Consider the following 24,255-nt stretch of genomic DNA (forward strand, 5'->3'; position numbering starts at 1 on the left):
TGTCCTACAAACCGATCCCTGCGTCTGGCATGAGGTCAGTCACTTGACGGCGCGTCTTGGTGCGGGCCCGCCCGTTACCAGCGCGCCGTAAGGCACGGAAGCTCGCACTGGGGCGTATCGCTTTCCAGTCGGGTGTGCCGTGGCAGTCCTCACAGGGGAAGTGATGCGTCTCTCATAGCCTCTCCTTCCCAAGTGGCTCTTTCCGCCTTCCCGTGGTGCCAGATGTTAAGCTTGGCATTCTGCCTCGCGACAAAAGGGAGAGCTGCGACCCAACCCGATGCGAAAGCGAAGGGTGCGTGGCACAGGGGGAGCTGTGTCGAGGGACCGAACACCAGTCCCTTTCTGTTCGCAGGGCACAGACCAGCAGGTGCTCTGCATGCCGGCGACCTCGTTTGTCGGCGTGGGATCACGGCGCGAGTCGGCAAGGGTGCTTCGCCGCGCCCCTGGGTAACCGGGGCGTGTTCTGCCAAACCCAGGAGGTGGTGACATCGCCTGGGCTAGGTTAGATGGGCCCAGACCGCTGAACGACTGGGGGACCGACCCACCACCTGAGTAGGAGTGGGTCCTTGGCCCTCTGGTGGAAACTCGGGCAAGTAGGCGGCGAAGGGCGAGGGGTGCATCCGCCTCTCCGGAGTGCGGGGTGCAGTTGCCGAGGAGCGTCGTGTGAAATCGTCGACGACGGGGCCATCGATGGGGACCAGTGCGCTGGCGACGGCGCGCTGAACCCAGCAGCTCTGGAGTGCCCTTGACCTAGGGGCGAGGTCGGTGGGCGAGCTGCAGAAGTCCCCCCCCATGCCAGTGGAGCCGGTCCGGGGCAAGAGACGGGCTCCCACTTCTTTTCATCACTCGTTAAATATGGCTACGAACGAAACGAGTGATTCGTGTGCGCCTCAGCGAGCTTCCTTTGCGCCTGATCCCTCTCCTCAGGACGAGCAGGGACAGGCAGAGAATGAAACAGTCATGGGACGATATACGAGAATTATGTCGCTCATGGAGCAGCAGATTAAAAATGGAAAAATAAGCCAAGCAGGACTTGCCATTATCAAAAATGAGCTTTCAGTTTGGGCTATTGCCCATGCCAAACTAGAAGGTAGGGTAGAGGAATTAGAAAAGGAGAATAGTAGATTAAGGAGTCAACCGACAAAGACGTGGGCGGCCGTGGCCGCGCAAGCGCCCACTAAGCGCCCACAAAACACGACAAAAGACACCATTGAAAGAATGACAAAGAGAACAGACACAGCAGTCTTCCTCAGGACACTACCTGGGCAAGACACAAGTGTGAAAAAGATTCAAGAATTATTCACAAAAAGCATAGACCCGGTGAAAGACAAAATCAAAATCAAAAAAGTTAAACCGAGCAGAAACTCTGTTATTGTAGAAGTAGCCTCTGAGGAGGATAAAGATAAATTGCTAAACAACCAAAAACTGAACTCGGTGGTCAAATGCGAACCACCGAGGAAAAGAAATCCTCTCGTCATACTATATGACGTTCCAACAATCATGTCCAATGACGAACTGTCAGATACAATCAGAATGCAAAACTTTGATGATATAGATGAAGAGGAATTCAAAAACAGTTTCAAATTAAAATTTAAAACTGGGCCAAGGGGTCGTGATGTTGTACATCACGTCGCCGAGGTATCAGCACAAATGTGGAGAAAAATAATAACAATGGGCAGAATATATGTTGGCTTTCACGCCATAAATACTAGGGATTATGTCGTGGTACCTCGTTGCCACAACTGTGGGGACTTGGACCACGTCTTGAGGCTGTGCACCAGGGAGCCGGCATGCACCAGGTGTGGGGAACACGGTCACGGCCGCAAAGATTGCAAGGCGGCTGCAGTCTGCATACCGTGCAAAAATCGTGGGAAGAAGTCTTGCGGAGCCACAGGCAGGAATTGCCCGACATACAAAATGTTGGAGCAAAGGTTAATTGCTAGAACCGACTATGGCTGAGCCCGGCATACCGAACAGGATGCCAAAGCGAAAGTCCCCGAGCAAAAGGAGGAGGGACGCCATGAGGGCAAACAGATTCAAGGATTTCTTGAGGTCGCTCTCGGGCACCACTAAAACTGAAACAATAGACAAGGCTATACAAACCGAATTTACAACTATGGACATTGGCATACAAACTGATCTCCCCCTCATGGTTGAAACTCTCTCCTCTGAAAGCCGGGGAAAAAAGCCGGAATTACACCAGCAACGGCAAGGGCATCCTGTGGCTGTGGCAACGCTTAAAGACAATCATAATCAACAACCCATACAAGAAAATACAGTAACAAGCTCGAGTACGAGCCCAACAACACAAAGTTCACCAATAGTCAGACTGCCACCAGTTGATCCAGTCAGGGTGTACCCCAATTTGGAGTACACCATGCAACTATCCAGGTTGGAGCAGCCGGCTACCCTGACCACTGCCTTACGACATGTGGTCCGCGTAGGGCATAAAGAAGGCAGAAAGATAACCTTCTCGGTTATGGAGGCTGTTGACAGGATCCAGCTAAAATCAGTGAATCTTCCCACTGACTTCGGAGCCTTGCGAGATCTGCTCATGAAAGTTTTTGAAAGACGAGGTGAGACATTTAATCTAAAAGACATTTACGAACAATCAGTTTTAGCACACGGACGGATTGCATTCGACTGGAGCAAGACTTGGCCACATGACCGAATACACACTTACTTCCCATGACGAAAATAACTATTGGACAGCTTAATACTCATAACAGCAGACTCGTCATGCAAGAGCTCCGAAGGGAGGTGGAGGAGAGGAGACTAGATGTACTCTGTCTGCAGGAGCCATACTCCCTGGCCGGAAAAATAGCTTTCGCTGCCACGGGCTGGCAAATAGTCAGCAGAGGGGACGACCCGAAGGCAGCAATTATAATTGCAAATAGACTCCTAAGAGTCACTACGCTCTCGCAATTCACAACAAGCCACTGTAATGTCGTGGAGCTACAAACCCCTATGGGGACCATGACTCTCATAAACATGTACTTCCAGTATGGGGATAGCATAGAACATCACTTAGACCATCTAGCGAGAGTCACCACGGCGTTACAGGGGAGAAAGCTCGTGATAACAGCTGATATCAATGCCAAATCTCCCCTGTGGTACAGCGGCACAAGGGACGCTAACGGTGAAAAAGTCGAAGAATTCATAATGGCATCGCAACTTGTGGTTGCAAATAAGGCCGGCAATCCTCCTACCTACGCTGCAGGGGGAGGACAGGGCACAAATATTGATGTTACCCTTGCAACTCCAAATATGGCAAACATTATCCAAAACTGGAAAGTCATAGAAAACGCTACCACAAGTGATCACAATCTAATATGTTTCACCCTGGGAGAAAGAGAGTGCCGCTGGGCCATGGGGTGGGAGGTGCAACTGAACTACAAGAGAGCAAATTGGGAACGTCTAGCGAGGGAGTGTGACATTCCTCCATTACCAGAAGGTGACGTACAACTGGATATAGACGTGGACCAGAGAGCTGAGGAACTGGTGAATGCAGTGACAAGAGCGGTGAAAGCAGCCGTACCGACAAGGAGGAGGGCCATGGCGGCCTCTCCGTCACCATGGACTGCTGAACTGGGGGAACTGCGTCAGTCTGTCAGAAGGCTGAGGAAGCACTACCAGCGCAGTGTCGTCTGGCAGGAACGACAAAGGTGGCAGATACTATATAGAGAGGAAAAGCGGAAGTTCCAAAAGGAACTGCGCGAAGTCAGGATGAGAAGCTGGGAAAACTTCGTGCTTAACCAGCTAGTCACTGACCCATGGGGGCTTCCGTACAAATTGGTAAGGGAAAAAATCCGCTCTCCTCTGGAACTATCAACAGTCAGGCACGGGGATGGGATGACGGAGTCCTGGCAGGAGACTGCGGGGGTCCTTCTCCGGTCCCTGTTGCCTGACGATAATGCGGATGGGGAGACAGAGGGGCAGAAGCAACTTAGAGAAGAAGATCAAGAGGAATATATTAATGAAACGGCTGTCTACCCCTTCTCAGAGGAGGAGGTGGCAACCCACATAAGATCACTAAAAAAAGGGAAAGCACCTGGGCCAGACGGCATTGTGGCGGAGGTAGTGCAGTTTCTGGCGCCTCAGCTAATTGCGCCACTAACACATCTATATAACGAATGCGTCAGACAGAAAAGATTTCCGAAGAAATGGAAAATGGCGAACGTAGTAATTATAAAGAAAGGACCAGAAAAGGACCCTGCAGAAGTAAAATCATACAGGCCGATTTGCCTGTTGGACGTATTTGGCAAAGTATTAGAGAAATTACTAGCTGACAGACTGACAGCACACCGGGTTTTGTGTGGGATGAGTGACAGGCAGTTCGGGTTCAGGCCGGGGCGATCGGCATCTGATGCAATTGCTCTGGCGGCCGAGGTCTGTGGCTCGACCCCTCACAAATACGTGGTCGGCATCATGGTGGATATCAGTGGCGCCTTTGACAACCTGTGGTGGCCTTCGCTCTTCTCCTGCTTGCGGGAGAAAGAGTGTCCAGGGCCGCTATATGGTTGCCTGAGGAGCTATTGTAAGGATAGAGAGGTCTGGTTATCATCATCTAGCGAAAGAGTTGGGAAGGTAATTACGAAAGGATGTCCCCAAGGTTCTGTCTTAGGACCCCTTTTTTGGGACATCCACATGGAGCCTTTATTAGATAGATTACAGCAAAGTAATGAGGTGCTAGATGTGATAGCCTATGCGGATGACCTCCTTCTGTTGGTCGGTGGCCGTAGCCGCGAAGACATTGAACCAAAAATAGAGACAGCTTTAGAGAAACTCCAACAGTGGTGCCGCACGACTAAAATGATGATTTCACCTAGTAAATCAACCTACTTATTACTAAAAGGACAACTCATCAGAAACCCGACAGTAAGAATAGACGGTTCACCAGTTCTCCGACGACGAGAGACACGTTACCTGGGAATCATCATTGATGAGAAGTGGAACTTCGGAAAACACATTGATACTGTCTCCCAAAGAGCCCTTCAGATATTAAATAATCTCATTTCAATAGGTCACAAAAGATTTCATCTTCCTCCACACTTAATTAAACTTTATCACAATAGTATTTTAACCTCGGTTGTGGGATATGGCTCGGGAGTCTGGGCGCACAGGCTCACGAGGGTTGTGCCTGCCATGGCCGTGAGAAGGGTCCAGAGAAACATGGTACTAAGAGCAGTAGGTGCCTATAGAACATCTCCGGGGGGGGCCCTATTAGCCATAATGGGGCTCTGCCCCCTGGACATAAAGATAAGGGAGCAGGCGGCGTGGTATTGGGCCAAGAAAGGAAACTATGAAAAGATTGCGGACATAATGGGTATTAGAGTGGGGGATAAGCGAGAGATAAGGAAAAGAGGGGAGGAGCTCTGGCAAGAGACTTGGGAGGCAGAAGAGACGGGACGAAGAACCTTTCAGTTCCTACCTGATGTCAGGGAACGTCTTGAACTAAAGTACTTCGAGCCTACGCGAGGGTTGATCCACTTTCTCACTGGCCATGGACCCTACCCGACTTATTTATGTCGATTTGGGAAGAGGGCGACACCAGCGTGTGACTGTGGCGATCCGGAGGGTACACCTGAGCATGTAGTTTACGAATGTCCACTCTTCAATGATGTTGCCAACACACTACGAGACAGACTACCCAACCGCGACACATACCAACTACTCAGACAAGAGGGAACATTTCAGACCTTAAACAGCTTGGCTAACGAGGTATCTCGAAAAGTTCTCATTGACTATTTAGGCGAGATACAATAACTACCAATTGCGTCCAGGAGCCCTACTCCCATACCGCCTGTGCGTGGATCGGCCGACTACATCTAAGTTGGAATCCGCCACGTGCAGGATCAGGGGGGGTGGGGAATAAACACCGAACGTGACACACACCGGATTTGACGTAGGATTAGTTAGTTTGTAGGATTTAGTTATAGGAATTTAAGATAGGGACTGCAGCAAAATAACATCGAGGCCAGCCCAGTGCCAGGGGCATGCTCTTCGGGTTTAGCTCGAAGAGCAAGGCAAAAGCAAGTAGGTTTATATCTTTGCTGGCACACATGTGATGCTGCAGTATATATATACAAATTAGACTAGTCATAAGAATAGGAAATACATAGTACACGTAGATATTAGATGCCCATTGTTATTAATAAAATATAACTGTAGCTCACCAACTAACACTAATATAGCTGCAACATTTTATTACAAATGTATTAATGTTAGGACCCACTAATGTAGTAAGGTAGTGGGTTGTTTTATGTATCATTATAAATGGTTTTGATAATAAAGATTTTTTTTTTTTTTTTTTTTTTTTTTTTTTTTTTTAAACCGATCCCTGCTTCTAGACAAGTTGCTCCACAGATTCCTCTTAACCCCAATTCTATTCCGTACCTCCTCATTAATTACGTAATGTACCCATCTAATCTTCAGATTCTTCTGTAGCACCGCATTTCAAAAGCTTCTATTCTCTTCTTGTCTAAACGATTTATCGTCCATGTTTCACATCGATACATAGCTACACTCCATACAAATAGTTTCAGAAAACACTTCCTGACACTTAGATCATTACTCGATATTAACTAATTTATCTTCTTCAAAAACGCTTTCCTTTCCTTGCCATCGCCAGTTTCCGTTTTATATCCTCTCTACTTCGACCATCCTTAAGTATTTTGCTGCCCAAATAACAAAACTCATCTACTTTTTAAATTGTCTTATTTCCTAATCTAATTCCCTCAGCATCGCCTAACTTAATTCGACTACATTCCATTATTCTCGTTTTGCTTTTGTTGTTGTTTACCTTATAGCCTACTTTCAAGACACTGTCCATTCCATTCAACAGTTCTTCCAAGTCCTTTGCTGTCTCCGACAGAATTACAATGTCATCTGAAAGCCTAAAAGTTTTTATTTCTTCTCCCTGGATTTTAAATCCTACACCAAATTTTTCTTGCGTTTCATTTACTGCTTGTTCAATGTAAAGATTCAATAACACAGTGTTATAGGTTACAACCCTGTCTCACTCCTTTCTCAACCACCGTTTCTCTTTCATGCCCCTCGACTCTTGTAACTGCCTTTTGGTTTCTGTACAAATTATAAGTATCCTTTCGTTACCTGTATTTTACCACTGCCACCTTCAATATTTGAAAGAGACTATTCGAGTCAACCTTATCAAAAGCTTTCTCTATGTTTATAAATGCTGGAAACTTAGGTTTGCCTTTCCTTAATCTAGCTTCTAAGACAAGTGGTAGGGTCGGTATTGTCCCGCGCGTTCCTACTTTTCTACGGAATCCCAGATGATCTTCACCGAGGTCGGCTTCTACCAGTTTTTCCATTCATCTGTAAAGAATTGGTGTTGGTATTTTGCAGTCTGGACTTACTAAACTGATACATCTTTAATTTTCACACCTGTCAGCATCTGCTCTCTTTGGAATTGGACTGCTTCTTGTTCTATAAAAATTCTCGCTCGCTTCGATCTCAAACGAAATATTTTACTGTTTCGATGCTTTCCTTCATCCTTCCCTGTTGTCTGTTAATTTCATCTGTACATTGTTCCCTCACTCAGCACGTCCCATAATCTGTTTAGCAAATAACTATAAATTCGGACTTAGGAATACCATTGTAGCAAGAGTTGTCTGAACAATTCGAAGGCTCATTAATTCAAGATAGCTTCTGGGGATAAGAACATCGTATGAAATCAAAGCTGCATTTATTATATCGCTGCTTATGAATCAAACATCACTTGTGGAGCAGATGAAGCTCTTGTGTAGAATGATTGATATACTCAGTTACCTTAACTGTTGCAATTATTAATATAATAAGTGTATCAATGGAACTCAGATGAATTTGTAAAACTCACCAACTTTGACTGCACTTTTCTACATAATCGAATCATGTGCTGCTCCTGCCAGATCAACTAGCCGGCTGGCCGTTCATGCCGCTAGAAGATGTCCTCCTCTGTCGCCCAAGAAAGGAGATACAAGATAATCAAGAGTGATCATTTTCTCCACTTTCTGTCCTTTTGTTAATTAATACGATTTTCACGATACGTCTAAGATACTTGCCGTAACATCCGAATGCAATATGTGACGGTTTCAACGCGTCTGTCGTGGCTCTGAGCACTATGGGACTCAACTTCTGAGGTCATTAGTCCCCTAGAACTTAGAACTAGTTAAACCTAACTAACCTAAGGACATCACATACATCCATGCCCGAGGCAGGATTCGAACCTGCGACCGTAGCAGTCGCGCGGTTCCGGACTGAGCGCCTAGAACCGCTAGACCACCGCGGCCGGCCGCGTCTGTCGTGTTTTATCGATTTGATAAGCAATGACTTTACTTTTTCTTATAGCCTCGACCTCGCAGAGAGGCTGCTCAGGTAACTGGCGTCTACTGTTTACTGTCAGGCAATAGTAGCCGACCGAGACACCAGCAGCAGCAGGGAAGCAACCGCTTTTGTGACATTTACGAGTTCCTAACCAGCAGCGAATTCTATGTCATCAATTGTCCGCAGCTCGTGGTCGTGCGGTAGCGTTCTCGCTTCCCACGCCCAGGGTCCTGGGTTCGATTCCCGGCGGGGTCAGGGATTTTCTCTGCCTCGTGATGACTGGGTGTTGTGTGATGTCCTTAGGTTAGTTAGGTTTAAGTAGTTCTGAGTTCTAGGGGACTGATGATCATAGCTGTTAAGTCCCATAGTGCTCAGAGCCATCTATATCATCTGTGTGCTTTCGTAGTTTAGTTTCTTCAGTTTCTGCGTGTAAATTTGCTATCTAATAGCTACAGTTTTCGCATTTTCGTTAGCGTCGGAAAGTAAACAGATTGTGTGACATATTACAAGTTCCTAATCAATGGCGAATTATTTAGCTTCACCTGAGTGCTTCAGTAGTTAGGGTTTTTAATCTCTATATATTAATCTGATTTATTAGACACAGCTCCAGCATTTCCGTTGGGTCTACAGCACAGTTGCGCAACACGTGCCGATTGTCCGTTTATCTGCATAGTTTAGTCTTCCACGGTCTTTAGTATGGACAGGGACTGCGATTGTTGTGCACGGATGCGAGCCGTGTTTGTGACACTTCGCTCCCACCTTCCATCTGTGATGGCTTCAGTTACATAGCTTGATGTAGCAGTGGATGGGCACCACTGTTGTGGGCCGGCCGTGGGGATCCAATGAACGTCCAGCACGTCCGAGTCCTCCGATCGGTCCCCAAGATTGGCCATCTTTTTAAGAAGCTTGAAATTTAGTGCGGACTTCAATGCGAGAAGTTTATAATAGTTTTAACAACGAAACTTTGTCTCGAAACCTGGCAGAAAAATCCAAAGACATTCTGGTCGTATTTGAGGTACGTTAGCGGCAAGAAACAATCAATGCCTTCTCTGCGCGATAGCAATTTAGATACTGTCGAAGAAAGTGCTGCCAAAGCAGAGGTACTAAACACAATCTTTCGAAATGCCTTAAAAAAAAAGACGAAGTAAATATTCCAGAATTCGAATCGAGAACAGCTGCGAACATGACTAACGTAGAAGAAAATATCCTCGAATAGCGAAGCAACTTGAATCACTTAATAAAAGCAAGTTTACTGGTCCACACTGTATATTAAGTTCCTTTCACAGTATGCTGACCCATTAGCTCCATACTTAACAGTCATATACAACCGTTCCCTGGACGAAAGATCAGTACCCAAAGACTGGAAAGTTGCACAGGTCACACCAATATTCAAGAAAGTTAGTAGGAGTAATACACTTACTTACAGGCCCATATCATCCACGTCGATATGCAACAGGATTTTGGAACATATATTCAGTTCGAACATTATGAATTACTTCGAAGGAAACTGTCTATTCACACTCAGTCAACATGGGTTTAGAAAACATTGTTCTTGTAAAACACAAATAGCACTTTGTTGGCATGAATGGCAAGGGATTTTAGATCTATTCCACATTTCTGGATTTCCGGAAGACTTATGACACTTTACCACACAAGCGGCTCGTAGTGAAATGGCGTGCTTATGGAATATCGCCTCAGTTACGCGACTGGATTTGTGATTTCCTTTCAGAGAGGTAACGGTTCGTAGTAACTGACGGAAAGTCATCGAGTAAAACAGAAGTAATTTCTGGCATTTCACAAGGTAGGGTTATAGGCCCTTTGCTGTTCCTTATCTATATAAACGATTTGGGAGACAATCTGAACAGACGTCTTAGGTTGTTTTCAGATGACGCTGTCGTTTATCGAGTGAAATAAAGTCATCAGAAGATCAAAACTAATTGCAATACGATTTAGAAAAGATTTCTGAATGATGCGAAAATTGGCAGTTAATCCCAAATAACGAAAATTGTAAGGTCATCTACGTGAGTGCTAAAAGGAATTCGTTACACTTCGGCTACACGATAAATCAGTTTGATCTAAATACCGTAAATTGAACTAAAACCTAGGAATTACAATTACGAACAACTTAAATCGGAAGGAACACATAGAAAATGTTGTGGGGAAGGCTAACCATACATTCTTGAATAAAAGTTTGTAAGAGTTTGTTGTGGATAAGAGCATAAGGAACATAACTGAACCATGTTTACGAAATATAAAATGTAGAGTTAAATATTGAAATACCTCAAGACTTTGATCATATTGTGAAAATAATTTATAGTATATTGCAACTTTTTGAGTCATGTAATTGAAAATTTTGTTTCTATCGTTGAAGAGACAAGACATTATCTGTTGAGTGAGTGCCCAGGTGACTAGGTTATAAGGAAGAAAACAGTATTGGATGTCACAATTTTTCTTAAAGATAATGAGAGACATAAACATTAGATAAATGTTCTTATAAAAATGAAGTATTGGAGAAAATTATTCTCAAGTTCAGGATGAAAAATACGTCATATCAGATGAGTAAAGACGTATTTAATAAGAGTAGCACATTCTGCCGATCTAAGATACAAGGGAATAAAGCCGCGATCCGTATGTTCAGCTTAGTGCATAAACTCAAAATATGGAAAGAAATGTTGAGAAATCCTGAAGTACGTTATCTTTAAAAGAGAGTGGACAATGAAGAAGAAGCCGGATCCGTGTAAGAAAACTAGGTCGAGGAATCGAAAGTAAATTCCGTGGAATGAAAGACTACGGTCTAAGAAGATCTTTGAACATATTATGCAGAAAAAAATCACCGTCGTGCTAGTATATATATGTAATTAAAATGGTTCCTTATTTCTGTCTTCGTGAAAAATGTTAGACATAGATATACCATGACAGAAACTTCTCGAATTTAATTCTCCTGAAATCGATACTTAAATCACATGTAAAAGGTATGAATCAAAATAAAGGAGAACACCTTCCCAGTACAAATCAGGAACGGTTTGTAATAAAGTATCATACACGGAACATGAACGCCGTTTAGTTTTCTAATGAGATGCAAGTTACTATCCATTGCCTTGAAAATATTTCTGATGTTTTACAATGTAGTGATTCTTTTTTGGTCCCTTCTTTGACTGTGAAGGTGTCTCTTCAAAAGTAAATGCAGATGATGTAGTCTTATACATAGCTGCACGTTAGGTGAACTTACTTTGGTATGGGCAGAGAACTTAGAATATTCAAATTCAGGACAGTGCTAGAATAGGAAATTCACTCTTGAACCCCCTCCAATCACCTACTTTCTTATTAGAGCTACGGCATGAAGCTTAATAATGCAGAGGAACGCCTTAACATGTCACTGTTCCTCTCTAACTTTTAAAAAGTTCTGTCAGTTAGTGATTTCCCTAGATCACTCCAGGCAAATGCCGGGATGGTTCCTTTGAAAGGGCACGGCTGACTGCCTTTCCCATCCTTCCCTAATTCGAGCTTGTGCTCCGTCTCTGATGACCTCGTTGTCGATGGGACGTAAAACACCAATATCCTCCTCCTCTGTCAATTAATAATTAGCAACTTAAACATTTCAGCATTATTGAGGTGTTATTGTCACAAACTATCTCCTTTAAAAAACTTAATTAATGTCAGTATTTTTCCCATTAACCAAGATTCTCTTTAAGAGATTATTTCTGGAGGATTTTGCTTTAATTTATCTGACCAACAGCACATATTGGTCGATATTAACTTTACAACAAGTGCTTTGTGCCACAAAGCTTTGACGTAACGCAAGTTTTGTGAAAGTGCTTTCCATGTTCTCCTGTTTAGCTGGGAACTCACACGCCAGTCGACTTTCTCCACACTAGGTGGAAAGTTTGGACCCTGCAGCGCAGAGTGAGCGCAATATGCACACTGAAATCTCAGAAACAGCCACTCCAAAGAGCTCTACAAGCAGGGCCGTAATATGGAGAGCAAAGGGAGCAGCGGCAGAGGTTTAGTAAAATTAGAGCGCAAAGTGGATTACCGCTTAATTTACATTCACGCACACACACATATATACATATATTTATATTCCCTCTAGAACCTGTACATTGAAAGGTAGGGAGTACTTTCTCACTCCTTGTCCATTTACGTAGATTCCAGTACTAATTTGCACCAGAGGCCTCAGAGTACCCGTATTGCATTATTATGTCACATAGGCGAAATAAACGATGGCAGCACAGCAATAACCGTGAAGTACTTCTGAAGTACGGCTCTTGTAACCTGATATAATTATTTGTCACGGGAGAAACGATGCCCTAATTGATCTAATTGTGAAATGACTGTCCTAAGGCAGTTCAACTGCACTTTCACAAGCACTCCGCCGAGTAATTACAGTTGTAGCAGCACCTTGTTTAAGTCCGTCGATCTCAGCATTCAGCGTTGCTAAAGGCCACGCAAGAGAATTGTGTGTCATCTGTATCCTCGATGATCAACATATTCTTTCTTCCTACCCACAGTTTAAAATGTTCGTCTCACGTTATATACCTCACAAGTGTTAACGACTGATATTTAATCGGTGTAATAAGGTCCAAGCAGTTGCTATCAATATCGGAATCAACATTTTGAGGTTTTTCCTCTCAAAGCTACATTTTGGGTGTCTGAGACCAAATACGTCTGTGTATTGCTTAATTTTACAGATTTAAATTATAAATACAGGGTGTTTCAAAAATGACCGGTATATTTGAAACGGCAATAAAAACTAAACGAGCAGCGATAGAAATACACCGTTTGTTGCAATATGCTTGGGACAACAGTACATTTTCAGGCAGACAAACTTTCGAAATTACAGTAGTTACAATTTTCAACAACAGATGGCGCTGCGGTCTGGGAAACTCTATAGTACGATATTTTCCACATATCCACCATGCGTAGCAATAATATGGCGTAGTCTCTGAATGAAATTACCCGAAACCTTTGACAACGTGTCTGGCGGAATGGCTTCACATGCAGATGAGATGTACTGCTTCAGCTGTTCAATTGTTTCTGGATTCTGGCGGTACACCTGCTCTTTCAAGTGTCCCCACAGAAAGAAGTCACATGGGTTCATGTCTGGCGAATAGGGAGGCCAATCCACGCCGCCTCCTGTATGTTTCGGATAGCCCAAAGCAATCACACGATCATCGAAATATTCATTCAGGAAATTAAAGACGTCGGCCGTGCGATGTGGCCGGGCACCATCTTGCATAAACCACGAGGTGTTCGCAGTGTCGTCTAAGGCAGTTTGTACCGCCACAAATTCACGAAGAATGTCCAGATAGCGTGATGCAGTAATCGTTTCGGATCTGAAAAATGGGCCAATGATTCCTTTGGAAGAAATGGCGGCCCAGACCAGTACTTTTTGAGGATGCAGGGACGATGGGACTGCAACATGGGGCTTTTCGGTTCCCCATATGCGCCAGTTCTGTTTATTGACGAAGCCGTCCAGGTAAAAATACGCTTCGTCAGTAAACCAAATGCTGCCCACATGCATATCGCCGTCATCAATCCTGTGCACTATATCGTTAGCGAATGTCTCTCGTGCAGCAATGGTAGCGGCGCAGAGGGTTCAAATGGTTCAAATGGCTCTGAGCACTATGGGACTTAACATCTATGGTCATCAGTCCCCTAGAACTTAGAACTACTTAAACCTAACTAACCTAAGGACAGCACACAACACCCAGCCATCACGAGGCAGAGAAAATCCCTGACCCCGCCGGGAATCGAACCCGGGAACCCGGGCGTGGGAAGCGAGAACGCTACCGCACGACCACGAGATGCGGGCGGCGCTGAGGGGTTGCCGCGTTTGAATTTTGTATGGATAGAGGTGTAAACTCTGGCGCATGAGACGATACGTGGACGTTGGCGTCATTTGGACTGCAGCTGCAACACGGCGAACGGAAACCCGAGGCCGCTGTTGGATCACCTGCTGCACTAGCTGCGCGTTGCCCTCCGTGGTTGCCGTACGCGGTCGCCCTACCTTTCCAGCACGTTCATCCGTCACGTTCCCAGTCCGTTGAAATTTTTCAAACAGATCCTTTATTGAATCGCTTTTCGGTCCTTTGGTTACATTAAACCTCCGTTGAAAACTTCGTCTTGTTGCAACAACACTGTTTTCTAGGCGGTGGAATTCCAACACCAGAAAAATCCTCTGTTCTAAGGAATGAACCATGTTGTCTACAGCACACTTGCACGTTGTGAACAGCACACGCTTACAGCAGAAAGACGACGTACAGAATGGCGCACCCACAGACTGCGTTGTCTTCTATATCTTTCACATCACTTGCAGCGCCATCTGTTGTTGAAAATTGTAACTACTGTAATTTCGAAAGTTTGTCCGCCTGAAAATGTACTGTTGTCCCAAGCATATTGCAACAAACGGTGTATTTCTATCGCTGCTCGTTTAGTTTTTATTGCCGTTTCAAATATACCGGTCATTTTTGAAACACCCTGTAGATCGCAGCACTGTCTGTGTTATCGGTTTCGACTTGTCAAACATTAGTTGTAAAATTATGGAGACAGAGAGAACTACATTCGCAAATTTTCTGTAATGCAATGGTAGTCAAATGAAACGAGACAGATGGAAAAAGGTAATAAACTGTTTATTATTTCAAAAGTAAACACCAAAAAGTTAATATATTTATAGCAGTGAGCAATAATACGATCAGTGCACCTTTTTGTCAGATGCAAATCGACGACCACCAGTGCCTTTCTTCAGGATTCCGAAAATTGGGAACTACTTAAAGGAAGGTCAGGAATGGGTGGGGGAGGGCGTTATCCTGCAGCAAAATAATGCCGTCCGTCAACATCCTTGGTCGTCTGGACTCGACGGCGCGCTTTGGTCAAGTTTCGCTGAAAACCTTACACGGCCTCCATACAGCCGAATCAATTCCCATGATATATCCATATCTTTGGAGCTCTGAACATAGACATTCGTGGCCGTCGACTTTCTTCGGTCGAAGAGGTACAGCCCTGGGTACTATCATTTTCCCATGAAAGTATTGACCACCTTGCCTCACAGTGCGGTAAATGAATTGACAGCTTTGGCGATTACTTTTGGAATAATATACTTGCCTGTTCCGTATGTCTCATTTCCGTTTGAGCGTATCTAACATTTATGAAGAACACAGAACGTAAAATAATTAAAAATGAATGTACACTGAACAAACGTCAACTGTTAAGGTCGTAAAAATCGATGTGAATAAATGCTTTTAACAATCTGGACAATCGAAAATCCATCCACTTTTCATAATACTACAGATCATCCCTATGCTGAGGCCGGTGTGGCCAAGCGGTTATAGGCGCTTCATTCTGGAACCGCGCGACCGCTACGGTCGCAGGTTCGAATCCTGCCTCGAGCATGGATGTGTGTGATGTCCTTAGGATAGTTAGGTTTAAGTAGTTCTAAGATCTAGGGGACTGATGACCTCAGATTTTATGTCCCATAGTGCTCAGAGCCATCCCCATGCTAATGATGTCAGAAGTGTATAAAAGTGAAAGTACGATGCAAAACTTACTTAAAATAGGTGAAATGTCAAAACTAATGTACATACGTGCTATGTCCCTATAACGTCTGTGCATGCCTCTATGCTACATTTGAAAGGAAGCAGACTTTCGTCCAATACACAGCAGATATTCCAAATTTTTAGTCATGTAATACAGCAATTGGGTGTCGCTTTCAGCGTTCTGCTAGCAGTGGTTTACTGTGTTGTTACATGGTGTTGCACAATGCAATGTTTCGATGTAAAGGAAGCCTATCAGATGTCATAGGAGGTCTGTAGGAAATAAAAATTCTCCCATCTCAGACAGTAGCATCATACCTCCAGTGCCGTAAATTCCAAATGTACACTTGCCCCACCAGTCGTTGGACGGATGCACGGTCAACCTACTGCAGCCTCATCGAGAGGTGTCAAGAAGTGTGAAGCCACTGAACTATGAGCTGTCAACTAGCCCTGATGGTTGTGGGCTTCTAAATGGAATTGTCGAGGCACGATTGTCCAGTGGGTGCCAACTCCTCACTCCAGCAGTCTCTTATGGCACTGAGTTCCATGAGGAGCATGGGCACTTCCCACCAGCGTCGCAGAGCGCCGGCAGTACCTCGACTGAGCCTGCTTTCCGTTATCATGTCGGACCTCCCTTTGCTCCTCCTAGTGCAGTAACACAGCGTGGCATAGGCTCAATAAGTCGTCAGACCGTCAGACGTCCTCTGCGGATACACTAAGCCTCTATAGACGTCCATAATGGCGAATGTGAGCCTGTGCAGAATTATTTGTATGAACTGACCAGTCGATTACATTCCACACATATTCGATGGGACTCATGTCGGGAGGTATATGTGGCGAAGTCGTTCGTTCGAAATGACCAGAATATTTTTGAACCAATCCCGAGCAGTTGGGACCCAGTGACATGAAGTATTGTCATCCATAAAAAGTCCAGCACACACAATTATGAAGGCACCAACAGCTTGCACAGTCCCTTGTTTCACAACCTAGGTAGAGTCGAGCCACACTCGAACCCTACCATCAGCTATTACCAACTTCAATAGGGACTCATCTGACCAGATCATGGTCTTCCAGTCGTCTAGTGTCCAATCGATATGGTAAAGAGCCCAGAAGAGGCGCTGCAGGTGGATTCAAAGTCCGTCAATGGGTGCAGATGGTCAAAAACAAACATAGAAATTTCCTCTGAATAATTGGTGCATTTGGATCAGAGGACCCAGTCCACTACACGTAAATACAGCCCACACAATTATGGTGCCATCATCAGCTTGCACAGTCCCTTGTTTCACAACCTAGGTGGAGTCGAGCCACACACGAACCCTACCATCAGCTCTTACCAACTCAAATCGGGACTCATCTGACCAGACCATGGTTTTCCAGTCGTCTAGTGTCCAACCGACATGATCAAGAGCCCAGGAGAGGCGCTGCAGACGATATCGTGCTGTTACGAAGGTGCTGACGTCGGTAGTCTGCTGACATAGCCCATTAACGCCAAATTTCGCCGCACTATCCTAACAGATACGTTCGTCGTACGCCTCAAAATGAATTTTGCTGTTACATCGCTTAGTGTAGCATGTCTTTTAGCACTGACAACTCTATACAAGCGCCGCTCCTCTCTATCGTTAAGTGTAGTCCGTCACCCTCCGCGTTGTCCTTTGCCCGAAATTTGGTATTCTCAGCAGGCTCTTGGCACTATGAATCTCTGAAATTTTGAATTTCCTATTAGTTCCGAAATGGGATGTCCCATTCATCTAGCTCCAACTATCATTCCGCGTTCAGAGTCTGTTAATTACCGTCGAGCGGCCATAGTTACAAATACAGGAGACAGCTCTGCCAATGCACTTCCCTTTTATATTTTGTATACGAGATAGTACCGCCATCTGTGTATGTGCATGTCGCTATCCAATGAGATCTGTCATCTCATACAATGAAGGCTTTAACGACCGGATGTTTCAGCTGCCGAGAATACTTCCGGGTAGTATGGCCGTGGTCCATGGAACTCTTCTATCCATGACGTTCGTCCAAAGCTACGTTGGACATCTTCGGAGATGCTCCTGGTTGTGCTCAGTCATGCCAACTGGCATCTCAGTGTAGTTGCTATGTCTACGTGAGACAAAACTTCCAAATGACGAAAACCGCATTTCGAAAACAGTTCTTCGCTGCCATGTTTACATGTTAACGAACGAAACGGTTCCTGCAGGGCCGGTGAAATATCGATTTTCTGATACCGGTTTCAGACATGGCTTCTGGAAATCAGTTGTTTTGGTTTATGACTTACTCCACTCAGTGGCAGTTTCGCCTCAGTTAAACAACTGAGGAACATAGTTTCGTGCTAAGTCTAATATTTCCCCTTTTCCTTCCCACCACAAGAAGTCACCACCTACCGACAAGCTGCTAAATCATAAAAACGAGATGTAACCTATCAATCTAAAAGCGTTTCAGTAGCAGTTGTTCGTTTATATGGAAGCTAAAATGGATTGTGGAGGAATACACCACGTTGCTAGAACCTCATTTTCAGAATCGATATTGGGATTTTTACATGGCCAACTAATAGCGGTATTCGGAAAACGGTTAACTGAATGGTTTACTTGTAAACAGTGGAACCATCGTATTACTATGGCCACCCTCAGTTGTAAGCCTACATAGTTATACTATTGAGTTAGATCGTTGCCTGTCGCCAGAGCCAGCTTTCACAGCATGCCACTATTCGCTGCCTACTAGCTACGAACGGTGCCTGAATCACTACTATCAAAGCACTGTACCGGAGGCGGAGAATGCTCCTCTCGAGTAAGCGCTCCTTGTTGAAAGCTTGCCGCAACACTGGAGGACCAAAGTCACGTCTTCATACGCGCACATCACTCCAGCCAAAACAGCAAACTGTATCGAAAGGAAGCAACATGTTTTCAGTTAAAAATGTATCGTAAATGAGTAGCCCAGTTTCAAAAGCGGCTGAGTGACCAAAAATCGAAAATTGAGTTACAGGCACTTTCTTGTACAGGTTTTCACGGTCTATGTAATAATGCATCGATCAGATTTAAAAAACGGTTCTAAGTATTTCAATATGAGGTGCGAAGCTGGCCGCGGTAGCCGTGCGGTTCTAGGCGCTCAGTCAGGAACCGCGTGACTGCTACGGTCGCAGGTTCGAATCCTGCCTCGGGCATGGATGTGTGTGATGTCCTTAGGTTAGTTAGGTTTAAGTAGTTCTAAGTTCTAGGGGACTGATGACCTCAGATGTTAAGTCCCATAGTGTTCAGAGCCATTTGAACAATTTTTTGAGGTGCGAAAATCCCGTGTGGGTTAAAAGGCGGCTATGTTTTCTCAGCGTAATGTTACAAAATCGGCCAAATCCTATTCAGTTGCAAAAGAGAGGCAAAGTCTTAACACGATAATGGCCGCCGACAAAGGGTACGATTTCAGAACCTAACATGTCATCTTGTCACAAGTAACACTTTTTAGATGTTCCGATTTTCAGCTACAAGTGACTAAAATGTTTGTGTTGGCAGTACTGTGTAGATACTTATATGTTCCACTATGTTTTAATACGACTTTGTAGGCAGTTTTATTGTAGCTCAGATCGAAATGGACAAAGATAACGAAGAGGAAATTTCCACTACTGAAGTACATTTCGACGAACCCAACGACAATAGAGCTGAGATTGACGTTAATGATGAGTGGGAAGATGTCACGAGAAACTCTACTTCTAGGAAGAGAAGATGGAATGTATAGCAATGGAAAAGAAACGTCGAGAAAAGGAAGAGGTAAGAAATCCACTGTTTATACGAATATTCAAATATTCAATACAGGTTTAATGTTGTTAAAATTAATGACCTATCAACGTTACCTGACCTTTTCTGGAACACATTTTTTGTAAATTCAACGTACTTGGAAATAACACTGAACTTCTGATAGCATTGACATAAAATTACTATCAGTTGGTTTTCAATTTCATTTTTCATTTATTTGTGGGTACGAACTGAAATGGTTTCCACAGATGCCAAACTGTAAACATGCGGCTGGAAAACTGAAATGTAAAGTATACAGGACGTAAGACGGATCCAGCAAAAATTTTGCGAACAAAATAATCTGGAATGACAGAGCAACTACATTCGACAGCATGTAACTGTGTCATCTGCTCGAACATCGAAGCTTACAGGAGAAAATGTGTGAAGGAAGAAAAAAAAAAAACCTGAAGAAGTTTCTATAAACATTAGGGTTTGCAGAGCGGCTTTCATGGGGATTTTTCAGATAAAAAGAATGAGACTCAACAAAATTTGTCACACTGTAATGAACGATTCCTCACCTGCAACCGCTGAAAGAAGAGGAGGTGACAGAAGAAGGAAGTTGTACGAAGATAAAACATGCAGTTTTCAGACACATTGAACAATTCAAACCGATCGAAAGCCACTGTTCAAGAGTGAAAATGCTACATCGCCAATATTTACCCAGTGAAGTAAATGTAAAAGTAATATGGGAAATGCTCTTTGACATACATACTGATCTAGACGGAAAGTATGACTACTACTGGACAAAATTCTGCAATAATTGTAATATCGGCTTCGTAGCACCTTATATTTACACATGCTCTACATGCTCGCCCCTACAAAGCGCATTTTCCCTGGAAACTCGGCCAATGGAAAAGAAAAATTTAGAAAATCAGCTTACAAATGGTTCAAATGGCTCTGAGCACTATGGGACTTAACATATGAGGTTATCAGTCCCCTAGACTTAGAACTAATCAAAACCTAACTAACCTAAGGACATCACACATAACCATGCCTGAGGCAGGATTCCAACCTGCGACCGTAGCAGCAACGCGGTTCCGGACTGAAGCGCGTAGAACCGCTGGCCCACAGCGGCCGGCCATTATCTTACAGCTCCCAAAGTTCGGAGCGATATTTTTTATGAAAGACTGAAGGAAGACATAGAAGGTCAACTAATTTTAAGTTATGACTGCCAGAAAAACTAAGCCCTTCCAAAAGTCCCAGATCAGGCGGCTTATTATTCCATTATATAATTTCACGGTTTGCCGAGGTTCCTCTACGAACAGTCAGACGAAAGACAATGTGACCTCGTATGTTTAGCTGGAGAACGAATTTGCAAAGTGGTCGAATCAGATTGCTTCACCTCCTCATCATCAATTGCTTGACACCAATTTGCATGGTGTCACCAAACGACTCCACTTCTCGGATGGGTGCGGTGGGCAAAAAAAGAAGACAACAATGATTGGGATGTTGATGTACTGGTTCCTGGACGCTGCTCCAGTACACGTAGAGAACTTTGAAGTGTAGTTCCCGGGCGTCGATTTAATGGAAAAATGGAGAGAAAATCATCAAAATCGAGTGTAATGGAAGACCTGCAGTATATGTCGGCATAATGGAAAAATTCGCCACAGTGGTACATTTGGGGTCGGACGACTGCAAAATGAGAGACTGGAAGATGATCGCCACTGACGTCATTAAAGCTCCTGCATACCGGATCTTCCAGTTTCAAACGTGGAAGAGAATTATTATCACGAAGACCGCAAAAAGAAAATTATGTCTTGTGCGAGGAGAAGCATTCTTCAATTTTGAAAGTGGAGAGCTGAAATGTATTCTTGAAAAACGCTAAGGTATCACGAAAGAAACTCTTCCTGAGGAGATTCCAAAAAGCGTCCCGCTGAAAAAAGCTAATATTATGGACGTCACACGGCACTTACAACTACACTCGGGAGAGACATGGCCCGAGGGAGAAAAGTTAATATTCTGCACTTCTTTTTTTGGGCAGCAGAGCATCATGGAAACAGAGAATGTCAAAACGGTAAGGATGAAGGACTCTATTCTGAGCTCTTAGATGACGACGATTCCCCTAACATAGCTTAAACGCTGTGTACTTCATTTTACCTTGTGATCGTTTCTTTGCAAGATTTCCAAAGATTTGTTTCCAAAGATTTCTTACTTTCATGACAAGTGTTAAGACTGAATTCAGTGATTAAATCTGAGTAATACTGATATGTTATGTTTAGTTTTTTTATATAAAGATTTGAACCTTTTTCAATATTTAAAATAAAACAGTATTTCAGCACATTGTACGTTTAATTTTCTTCCTTTCGCATTATTTTAGTCTACTACTATAGTCTACCATTCTCACCGACATAGCCAGATACACACGATAATTAATTTTTCGGCCGGTTTTGCAACCGACTACATTCCATCATGGCCGCCAATGCAGTTGCACAAGCGACTAACTGGCCCATTCAGTTGCAAAACAGGTGAAGTTCAAATTTTTACGTAAAAATACTAATAAGGAGTTAGTGTAGGATTATAGAGACATTTATGATTTGGTCGTTATGATTTCTTTTCCTTTTTGTTTTTTTGAGACATTGATCACCGTTGTAATATTGCTGTGAGATCAAGGCTACGATTCTCGGCTTTTCCCAAAAAAATTTTAAAACAGACTTAGCCGCTTGTGCAGCTGGGCTACTCAAATAAAAGTGAAAGTTGATACAAGATAAACTGGATGGCTGACTTCCTAAATAATATACAGTTGAAGACATAAGATGTAAACCTGGAAGGTACATTAAAATACAAGGTATGGAACATTTCTTTCTCTTTTATACTTTTAGTGGTTTATGTCTAATATTTTATTGTTTTGAGTACCCAACACATGCGCCATCTTAATCACTTAAACTATCTTGCATGTAATTTTTTCATGCTTTTTTATACTTAATGTACTGTTTTACTCTTCTTTCAGCATTAGGCCTGATGACGTGTACCGACCTCACGATGTTGTTTTATTCTATACCTATACTAATATTTTTTCCATCCTCAACTTTTTGTACTTAAATAAATACCATCACGTTGTAACATGCTTTTTATGTTTTAGAACAAGCTTTTAAGTTTTTCTCTTAATTTTCATGTTTAGCCAGGAAGTCAAATATTACGCGAATGGGTTTACTACCACGCGAATGGGTTTGCTATTTTTGTAAAGGAGAATTTAATTGCCATCGTCATGATTTTCCACTCACGTGAAACATTTACATTTATCTAAAGCTAACCGCTCAGCAGCTCTGCATAAGAAATAGTTTAATATCACGACAAATAGACACAGAGAAACGTGATTTCTAATGAACTTTTTAATGGCATTAGATTAAGACACCTCTAACCGTAGCCCAGTACTGTTTGGATAGTTATTAGGGCAACCGTTATATTGTGAAGGGTTTGGTGGATGTTAACATGTGTACGTTTATCTAATAACTTTTCACGTAAGTGGACTTCTTACTCCAGTTAGTGCTGTAATGAATTCTAGACATCCACTAAACCACAGTGCTTACATTCAGCAACGGGACAAGAAAACAGTAAAAATTTGTCTTCTGAGATTTCCGCCTGGAAAGAATTTGGTCGCCAGCCTTTAACTACTTCACAATAATAACAAAACTGAAGCAAGCAAATACAATTTAATTTTTCTGCTTTCGCTTGTAATGTCGCCAGATTACTAAAAAATGAGAATAATTTTTAATTTCGCTGTTTTTCGTAAATCCTGAAAGCTACTGAAAATGTTAACCCGTGAACAGTGGCACAGCGACCGTGCCAGTAAAGAGACAAAACTGTTGTTTTCCTTTGAACTATGACTCCTTCAGCTAATTTTCAGAATCATAATAACGCAATTAACATGCCAGCTTGATAGCCGTCCCTGTGAAAGAAGAAAGAATTACGCCGTCCCTGGGCCGAATCAACTTCCCGATATAACGAGGGTCGGTGTTTGCCGACCAGCCACTTGGTGAATACCGGGCTGGTACCTGTGTCCCATCTCACTTACACGATTCACAAACATTTAGAAACTTTCGCACACATTCACAGGAATAGCACTGCAAGCATACAGTTGTGGTGCACGTATTCCGTCCCAGAGGCAAGAGGGGGTGATGGGGTAACGAGGTGGCGACAGGAAGGCCATCCGGCTACCCTTTAAACAACGCCAAGTCTGTTAAATAGTCTTGCCGACTCTGCGCTAATTAGGATCAAAAAAGAAGAAAAAGAAGACGATAATTCGATTATAAGTAATAACTAACCACAACGTCAGAGTGTGGAAGAAATTTCATTAATACCTGTATTACACAGCATTAATATTACTCCACAAACGTTTTCATTGTATATACTTTTGTTTTTGATTAACAATATGGATTTGGGAAATGATAGTAAAGAAAGGAAGTCATAAGGTTTCAAGAGATATTAATGTACATTGTTGCAAATCGATACTTTTTAATTTTGTCCATACTTTGCAGCCTCAATCGTGACTGTATTCAATACACTGGAGGTATGAATTAAAAAAGGCCTTCAATCACAACTTTTCGTGTTTTATTAAGAGCACGATGAATTTCGGACCCTGTGGCTCCATCATCATGTGTAATTATTTTTAATATCTGACTTAT

Source organism: Schistocerca nitens, chromosome 1, assembly GCF_023898315.1.
Source record: "Schistocerca nitens isolate TAMUIC-IGC-003100 chromosome 1, iqSchNite1.1, whole genome shotgun sequence".
NCBI classification, from domain to species: Eukaryota; Metazoa; Arthropoda; class Insecta; order Orthoptera; family Acrididae; genus Schistocerca; species Schistocerca nitens.